This window comes from Pongo abelii, chromosome 18 (assembly GCF_028885655.2).
Source record: "Pongo abelii isolate AG06213 chromosome 18, NHGRI_mPonAbe1-v2.0_pri, whole genome shotgun sequence".
Taxonomy (NCBI): Eukaryota; Metazoa; Chordata; class Mammalia; order Primates; family Hominidae; genus Pongo; species Pongo abelii.
Genome location: NC_072003.2, coordinates 44,596,922 through 44,606,636, shown reverse-complemented (window position 1 = coordinate 44,606,636; position 9,715 = coordinate 44,596,922). Strand labels below are relative to the sequence as shown.

The 9,715-nt window shown below is 41.0% G+C and overlaps 1 pseudogene; it reads right to left on the bottom strand.

Annotated features, from left to right (window-relative positions):
• Positions 1-1,435: 1,435 nt before the first annotated feature.
• Positions 1,436-3,631, bottom strand: LOC100450380 (myotubularin-related protein 2-like; annotated as a pseudogene).
• Between the last annotated feature and the right edge of the window lie 6,084 nt (positions 3,632-9,715).

Here is a 9,715-nt window from a genome sequence, read left to right as displayed (position 1 = left end):
TACATCCTTGAAAACATTTGTTATTTTTTCTTGTTTAATAGTGGCCATCCTAATGAGTATGAGGTAATATCTCATTAGGATTTTGCTTTTATTTCTCTAAAGATTCGTGATTTTGAGCATCTCTTCAAATTCTTCTTGGGAATTTGTATATGCGCTTTGTAGAAACATCTATTGAGAGTTTTGCCCATTTTTAAATTGGGTTATTCACTTTTTTGTTGAGTTTAAAAGTTGTTTATACATTCTGGATATTAACTTCTACCAAATATATTATTTGCAATATTTTTTCTCATTTCTTAGTAGGCTTTTTTTTTTTTTTTTAAGTTTGAAAGTCAGTTGGAATTTCTTTTAATTAAAAGACCAAGGGACAGAAGCTCCTTTGTTACAGTACATTACATATGGCTCTCATATAGAATAAAATGGATATCAAAGTCAAATGTTTCTACCAGCACCAAACTCTTACTTGTAGCAGGTAAACAGTGAAGCAAGATTTCTTTTACTGGCTTTGCAATTGTAATGCATCTTTTATATGTAATATGTTCTTCAGTAGACTTAATCATTCGGTGGAATTATAGGATTTGCAAAGAAAAAATGTAATGTAAAATTTGAGCTTAGTACTTCTCACCATAATCTATTTATACAAACTTCAGAAAAAGTGTCAATCATAGTAAGATTTTAAAATACTTCTTAAAAACTTGCCGATTAGCTTCTGTGTGTTCAGAAAACACAAACCAAGTGAAATACACTGTTTGTGTATTATTAAAAATAATGCACTGTTTGTGTAATTATTAAAAAAAATTAGTTTTTAAAATATCTTCCATGATGTTTCTGGTAATTGGGCTAATCTGAAGGGCATGGAATTCTTTGAACCCCTGTATGGCTACTTTCTCCCCTTCATCTTCCCCCAAGCACATCCATAAGGCCTCTAATTTTGGATCAACTTGCTAATACCTGTTAAGTATGTCAATAATGACAGCAACAATTTTCAACTACTACTACACAATAATATCTTCAACACTGCCTTTCACTATGTGAAGAATATGGAAGCTGAAAAGTGATCAAGGTAAATCAATTACCGCAAAAAAGAAAAACCTAGAATGGAGAAAAGGTATCAGATAATTTTGATCTGTCATGACTTCAAGGCCCAATGGTTTGAAAACTGATGTTCCTCTGCACAGTGAGCACAGAGTATATTTCTAAATGGTTTTATTTTAATGTTATCTGATGCCAAAATTTGTAATAGCATCTGCCTTTTAATGGAAACTTGTTCACACTGTGGATCCAGGATTGAAGTATTTTAATATTCTTTGGATACTTAAAAGATTAGTGCCATAATCATGTAATTACATATGGAGTTATTTCACTTAAGCCACCTGCACTGCTACAGTTCTAAATTCATCCTAGAGAGATTTAAAATAAACAAAGTGACTGAACTTTCTCTCATAGATGGGTTCTAGATTCGGAAGACTTTCTACTCATAGTGCTGCCAGTGTAATGAAGAGTGTGTAGCAATGATGCCCCTGATCTTACAATCCTTTATACAACCGTTTGGACAGGAGTGACACATTGTGCAGGAGAGCTGGCTATCTCTGAGGATGACGATGATCTGTTAAAATCACTCTCTGTAGTTCCTCTACTTTTTTCTGAAGCTCTGCTTGTTTAGCAAGAAGTTTTTTATATCTGTCGTGAATAGGTTCCTGTGGTTTCATCCGTGGATTCCACCTTATGTAATATCCCACCCAGAGCTCTAGGTGGCAAATGCTGGCTATTGGATAAAGGACATGACTGGAATATCTCCCATAGAGAGGATTAGCGAAGTCTTCCAGTTGGCTATTTATGTAAGACCACAGGGACACAGTCCTTTTAGGAAGATTCTCTTTTCCTCTTTGTTGTTCACTGTTACAGAGGAATGTTCTGAAGAAGCAGCTGTGGAGGTGATCCAAAATAGTAATGAGAAAATACTCATTGAATTTAAATGTGGTAGGAAACTGTCTTGTCATCTGCAGACACGGTCAATAAATTGAAGAAAAACAGGTGATCTGTCTGCATCTGCATGACTCTCATCTCCATGGCCAACTCTTACTTGAAATCCATGTCCAAAGCTTAGCCATTCTTTCTCCACAAGGACTTTAAATCCTCGGATGGTTCGATAGTATCCACCCAACATGAGCATGGTAAAGGAAGTGAGCTGAGCTGTGTGATCCCAGCCATCACTGCAATGCACTACCACAGGCATCTTCCCTGACTCTACCTTGTCAGCAATCCTAAGAGCCCCTGCAAGCATAAGCTTAATATGTTCTAGCCAATGAGTAGATTCCGTGTTAGACAACCAGTGAGTTTCCTCAATGTTGGTGTACACAATCGCCTTAAGTTTTTGTAATGATTCTCTCATAACACGAATATTGTGGATATCCAGAAAAACTAGTTCAGCATTTTGATAGGCATCTTCACTTTCATAACCTCCACCTTATTGGCAACAGCATTAACACTTGGCTGGGCATCAAATATAAAGACTTTGTGAGATTGGGCATTGGAATCCATGAAAGCTTGAAGGTATTTTTCATCTTTGTTTCGCTTTCCACTCACTCCAACCATGGGCTGGCTACACCCAGTGATTGTGGCTTGACTTTCAGGATGAATCCATGATAAAACTGGGATATGTCCTTTTGATCTGAAGAATGTCACTCTCTTTAATTCTTCATCAGGAATATTTGCTGGCACAACCAGGAGGGCAGGGTATGTATCACAAAGTTCATATCGTTCATTTATCTTTGTTATTCTCCAGCTTTCATTTGGAATTCCCTGCCTTCTATACTCCAAAATCGTATATATATAGCTTCCACCCATTTTCAGGGAATACTTCTTTGTATTCAAAAGCAAAAATGGCAGGTTATTAGAGACAGGAAATGCGTATTTCATTAGATTCTCAAATATGGATATTCTTGTTTGCTCCTCAGGTTTATGAGCATATCGTACATTCCTAATATCCTTACACACAGTTTCTAGTCCATAAAAATTTTCACCTCGACTAGAAGCACCACAAATTTTTTCTACTCTACTTATTACACCAAGAGAAGCATCTAAAAAAATTGGGGGATCCTGTTCCATGGTTTTGAAATATAACCTATGATTTGTGCCAGTCAGAATTCCTCGTACAACACCAGTGAATGGACATGTATAAGTTACATCTTTGGCCATGTCTTTAATATTTTCTCCTTGAAGCAAGGGTGGTTCTTCCATTTCTGCTAACTTGTTAGGCTCCCTCAGGACCCTAAAATCAGGAGAAAACTTGTTGGCAGAAGTTGAAATGGAATCTGATGATACAACAGAAGCTGATTTTGTATGCGCTGAATTCTCTGAATGAGAAGTGGAGGCAATTACAATTTTTGAGATGTTTTATCTTCCCTTCTGATGATCTTCAAATGTCAGTGGCTCTTAACATAATGCTTTCTGGTCATCTGTATCCAGGTTATCTCCTTCCCTTGGGCATAATCCAAGCTTTACTGGTTCAGGTGATAGCCTCCTGGAATTACTTCTTCATAATACAGTTGACCCTGGACAAAGAGTCCACACTGGGAGGCCAAGCCGCCGCCTGCTGGGAGCCAAGACTCTGGCGGCTTGGGCTCTTCTCCATGGCATGGCAGGGGAAGCAGAGGTAAAGGCTGAAGCGGTCTTCCAGGCTGCAGGGCGGGAGAAGTGGAGGGCGGAGTGCTCCGGGCAGGGGCCGCAGTCCTTCTTTTTTTTTATTTTTTTATTTTTGAAACAAAGTTTTGCTCTTGTTGCCTAGGCTGGAGTGCAATGGCAACAGCTCGGCTCACTGCAATCTCTGCCTCCTGGGTTCAAGTGATTTTCCTGCCTCAGCCTCCCATGTAACTGTGATTACAGGCATCCACCACCACGCTCAGCTACTTTTTGTATTTTTGGTAGAAACGGGGTTTCACCATGATGGCCAGGCTGGTCTCGAACTCCTAACCTCAGATGATCCACCCACCTCAGCCTCCCAAAGTTCTGGGATTACAGGCGTGAGCCACCACATCAGGCCCTTAGGTGGCATTTGATGTAGTCTCATTTCTCTATTTTTTTTTCTTGTTACTTCTGCTTTTAATGTCATATTAAAAAAAATTACAAAGACAAATGTCGTGATTGTTTACCCTATATTTTATTTTAAGAGTTGTATAGCCATCTTACATACATCTAAGTGTTTGATTTGTTGAAGATATTTTTGTATATGGTGCAAGTGAAAAGTCCAATTTCATTTTCGTCCATTTTGATATTCAGTTTTATAACACTATCTATCTGTTAAAGAGTCTGTTCTTTCCCCGTTGCTCAGTCATGGCAACTTGACTGAAGTATTTGATGATATTCATGAGGGTTTATGTCTGGGTTCTCTATTCTGTTCCATGAGCTATTTGTCTTTCTGTTTGTATCTCTATAGCTTTGTAATCTGTTTTGCAATCAGGAAGTGTGATACCTCTAACTTTGTTCTTCTCTAAAGTGATTTTGGCTACTCATTGTCCTTTGAGATTCCATGTGAATTTTAGGACTTAAAATAACATTTCTGCAAAAATGTAACATTTGGATTTTGAAAGAAAATACTTTGAATTTGTGCTTCACTGTGAGTAGTATTGACATCTTAATAATATTAAATTTTCTGACCCTTGAACATGAGGTCAAGAGTGTGATGTTTTAAGTTTCATTTATTTCTTGATTCGTCTGTTTGCTTCTGCTTATGAATTGTACATGAGGTCTTATTATGTTGCCCAGGCTGGTCTCCAACTTTTGGCCTCAAACTATTCTCCCTCCTCATCCTCCCAGTGTGTTTGGATTGCATGGACGAGCCACTGCACCTGGACTCTTTATTGTTTTTCTGACATTTTTATGAGTTGATGGTAATTTTTGAAAAGATTTATAAATATGTATCTCTTTAGAAAGTTTTTCATTTTTAATATAGTGAAAAACACATAAGATTTATAAACTTAAATACCTTAAGTACATAGTTAAATAATATTACATATATTCTCATGGTTATGCAACATATATCTAGAATATTTTTATATTGCAAAACTAAAACTCAATACCCTTGAAACGACAACTACCCCTTTATCTCCTCCCCTAAGTCTCTGACTAATACTATTCTACTTTCTGTTTCTAGGAGTTTAATTACTTTAGATGTCGTATTTAACAGGAATCACACAGTGTCTGTCCTTCTGTGACTGGCTTATTTTACTTACATAATATCCTCAAGATTTATCCTTAGTGTAAAAATTATCAGATCTTCTGCTTTTAAAAAACGGAATAGTATTTCATTATTTGTATATTCCAAATTGTCTTTATCCACTCACTCATTGAGGGAGGTTTGGGTTGCTTCCACCTGTCCACTTTTGTGAGTAATTCTACAATGCATACGGATATACAAATAACTCTTCACTTAGCCATATATTTGAGAGCTGATTTCTGTGCTCTAGTCTGTTCCATTGATCTGTCTGCCTGTCTTTATGCCAGTTCCAATCAGTTTGGCTACCATAGTTTTACCCTGCATTATCATAGTATTACCATAGTAATACATTATGAAGTCCAGGAGTGGGATGACTCCAGTATTATTTCTATTTTTGAAGGTTGTTTGGCTCTTTATAGTCCCTTTAGATTCCATATAAGTTTTAGAAATTTTTTTGCATTTCCGCAAAATAAAATGACAGTTAAAATTTGATTTAGATCACTTTGGGTAATGTGGATGACTTCACAATATTATCTTCCAAACCTTGAAGAGGAGCATGCTCAAGAGTGTGTTGTTGGCCGGGTGCAGTGGCTCATGCCTGTATTCCCAGCACTTTGGGAGGCTGAGGCGGGCAGAACACCTGAGGTCAGGAGTTCAAGACCAGCCTCGCAAACATGGAGAAATCCTTTCTCTACTAAAAATTCAAAAATTAGCCTATCGTGGCCGGGTGAGGTGGCTCATGCCTGTAATCCCAGCACTTTGGGAGGCTGAGGTGGGCGGATAATGAGGTCAGGAGTTCAAGACCATCCTGGCTAACACAGTGAAACCCTGTCTCTACTAAAAATACAAAAAATTAGCCGGGCGTGGTGGCAGGCACTTGTAATCCCAGCTACTTGGGAGGCTGAGGCAGGAGAATCTCATGTACCTGGGAGACGGAGGTTGCAGTGAGCCAAGATCACGCCACTGCACTCCAGCCTGGGCAACAGAGTGAGACTCTGTCTCAAAAAAAAAAAAATTAGCCAGTCGTGGTGGCAGGCACCTCTAGTCCCAGCTACTTGGGAGGCTGAGGCAAGAGATTCACTTAAAACCAGGAGGCAGATGTTACAGTGAGCTGAGATTGCACCACTGCACTCCAACCTGGGTGACACAGCAAGACTGTCTCAAAGAAAAAAAAAAACCCACAAGAGTGTGTTGTTTAATTTCTGAATATTTGTAGATTTTCCAATATTTCTTCCACTATTAATTTCTAATTTTATTCCCTTTTAATAAAAATGATAGTTTGTAATATTTTAACCTTTTTTTCTTGAGACGGAGTTTTGCTCTGTTGCTCAGGCTGGAGCACAGCAGCTCAATCATGGCTAACCAACAGTCTCGATCTCCCAGGCTCAAGCAATCTTCCCACCTGAGCCTCCTGAGTAGCTTGAAGCACAAGTATGTGCCATCATGCCCAGCTAATTTTTTTTTTTTTATTTTGTAGAGACAGGGTCTCCTTATGTTGCCCAGGCAGGCCTTGAACTCCTAAACTCACTCAATCCTCCCACCTCAGCCTCCTAAAATGCTGGAATTATAGGCATGAGCCACCATTCCAGCCCATATTTTAATATTTTAAAATTTAGTAAAATTGTTTTGTGTCCTAGTAGGTCACCTACCCAGAAGAAAGTTTCATGACTTATTGAAAAGATTGTGTATTCCAATGTTGTCGTGTGGAGTGTCTTTTTTTTCTTTTTCTTTTTCACTTCTATTCACTGTGAGTAGTGTTTTCTATATGTCTTTTAGGTTTGCACAGTTTGCAGTGTTATTCAAATCCTCTGTTCTCATGTTAATATTCTGTCTGGTTTTATTATTCATTACTGATAGTAGGCTAATTGTGTCTCTTAGTATTTTTGCAGTATCTATTTCTTTTTACATTTGTGTCAAGGCTAGCTTTATATGCTTGGGAACCCTGAGGTGAAGTGTGTATATATTATTAATACAGTTTCCCCAGTAAATCGACACTTTTATCATTATATAATATCCTTCTTTGTCTCTTGTTTCAGTTTTGACTTAATGTGTATTTTGCATAATTCTGACCACTCTTGCTGTCATTTGATTGCAATTTTCCTAGAAGGTATTTTTCATACTGCCACATTTGACTTCTATTACTTGTATTGCACATTGCTACAATGCAGGATTGCCTATTTTAAAAGTTTAGGCTGCCTCAAAAGTCAAAGAGGCCAGAAAGACTGTATAAAATCTAAAATTTAAAAATAATTCTCATTGGCCAAGCCCTTGCTGACTCGCGCCTGTAATCCCAGGACTTTGGGAGGCTGAGGCGGGTGGATCACTTGAGCTCCGGAGTTTGAAACCAGCCTGGCCAACATGGGGAATCTCCATCTCTACTAAAAATACAAAAATTAGCCGGGCAAGGTGGTGCATGCCTGTAATCCCAGCTACTTGGAAGCCTGAGGCAGAAGAATCGCTTGAACCTGGGAGGCAGAGGTTGAGCCCAGGTTGCACCACTGTAATCCAGCCTGGGTGACAGAGTGAGACTCTCTCTCAAAAAATAAACATAAAATGGCTGGGTGTGGTGGCTCATGCCTGTAATCCCAGCACTTTGGGAGGCCGAGGTGGGTGGATCACGAGGTCAGGAGTTCCAGACCAGCCTGGTCAACATGGTAAAACCCCGTCTCTACTAAAAATACAAAAAATTAGCTGGGCGTGGTGGAGCACACCTGTAGTCCCAGCTACTCAGGAGGCTGAGGCAGAAGAATCACTTGAACCCGGGAGGCGGAGGTTGCAGTGAGCCGAGATTACGCCACTGCACTCCAGCCTGGGTGACAGAGCTAGACTTAGTCTCAAAAATAAAATAAAATAAAATAAAATAAAATAAAATAAAATAATTGTCATTATATTGTTTTCACTTTGAATAATACACACACACACACACACACACACACACACACACACACTCCCCCCCGACACACACAAAGTGAGGGAGACAAAGAGAGAAATAGAAAGAGGATCTTGCTCTGTCACCCAAGCTGCAGTACAGTGGCCTAGCTGGGACCACAGACAAGTGTGATCACGCATGGCTAATATTTTCTCTCTCTTTTTGTAGAAAAGGCGGGGGGCGGGGTGCTCAGACTATCTTGTCCAGGCTGGTCTCGAACTCCTGGTTTCAAGAGCTCCTTTCGCCTCAGCCTGTCAAAGTGCTGGGATTACAGGTGAGATCCACCATGCCCGGCCACATGTATATAATTTCTAAATAAAAATAACCTTATGTACAAGGTTAAATGCAAACGTCCCACAGTGAGGGCTGGGCTTCAGCATAAGGAGGAAGTCCTGCCCCACAAGGACTGCAGCTTGGAACTTTCCACTGTCCTCACGTGGCCGCGAGTTGACACACATCTTCTGTCACTCAGGACCCGAGGGGGCAGAGCCTGAAGCCCTATTATCCAGTCACTGGTGCTGGGGTGAAAACTGTCCAATCAGGCGATGAACTGCAGAGGTCGGGGCGGTCTTCCTCACCCGGCTGGTCCTTTGTTTCCTGAGTTTGTGCTCCTGGCTCCGGGTACCCTCTGGTCTCCACTGCTTTGTCTCCTTCACGCCTAGATGCCCTAAATGGCTGTGCAGTGGCCTCTGTGGCTCTGTGACTTGCACGAACTGAGAAATTTATGAGGAGACGCCAGGACATGGTGAGTGTGGGCAGCCTGGCTTTCCAAGGGGTTGGGCTGTTGGTTGGTCCCGGCTGGAACCGGCTGAGGCAGGACCAGGCCTCCTCCCCCGGGGGCCGGTTCCGGAGTGTGGGACCCGAGTCCCCTCCGGCGCTGCTAGGGCCTCAGTCCCCTCAGGCTGTGGCGTGCAGAGGGGCCGGCATCCTGGCTCGTTCCTGCCCGGCCACTTTGGCCCCATCAGGACCCGTCTCTGGGCAACTCTGCCCCCGAAGCCCCGCATCTCCCCCGTTTGTGCAGGGACCACGGGAGGTTCATCAGGGGGAATCCCCGCTTGGGGTGCGGGGTTCCTGCATGGCGGGAGCTGTGGCCCGGAGGGTCCGCAGTCTCTCCCTTCTCCTGTTAAAAATTAAACTGAGGCACCATTCAAATATTAGTTTAATCGAGCAAACAGATAAATGAATTGGGAGGCCTCCAGCCATGGTTTGTGGTTTGGGAGTCCCCGGGAGGGACTTGAGTAAGAGGCTTTTGTAAGGTTCTTGAGAAGTAAACCACATGCAGTAATTCATTGGGTATAGTAATGTAGCTGCCTTATTTGGATTACTCAGGTAGAAATTTTCTCTTCTGTGATCAGAGCCATTTGTGGTTGATTAAGCCTGAATTTCCTTTCCCTTCTAAGTTAGTAATTTGCAATAAATGCATTTAGCAACATTTTAATTTCCCTAGATAGAAAGTCGGAGCTACAGCCACCTCAGTCGAATTTTCTCCTATTTGATTATTTCAACACTCCACAGGGGAACTGGTTTTTCTCTGCATTTCCCAAATGTATGTCAAGCAGGGTCTCAAATCCACC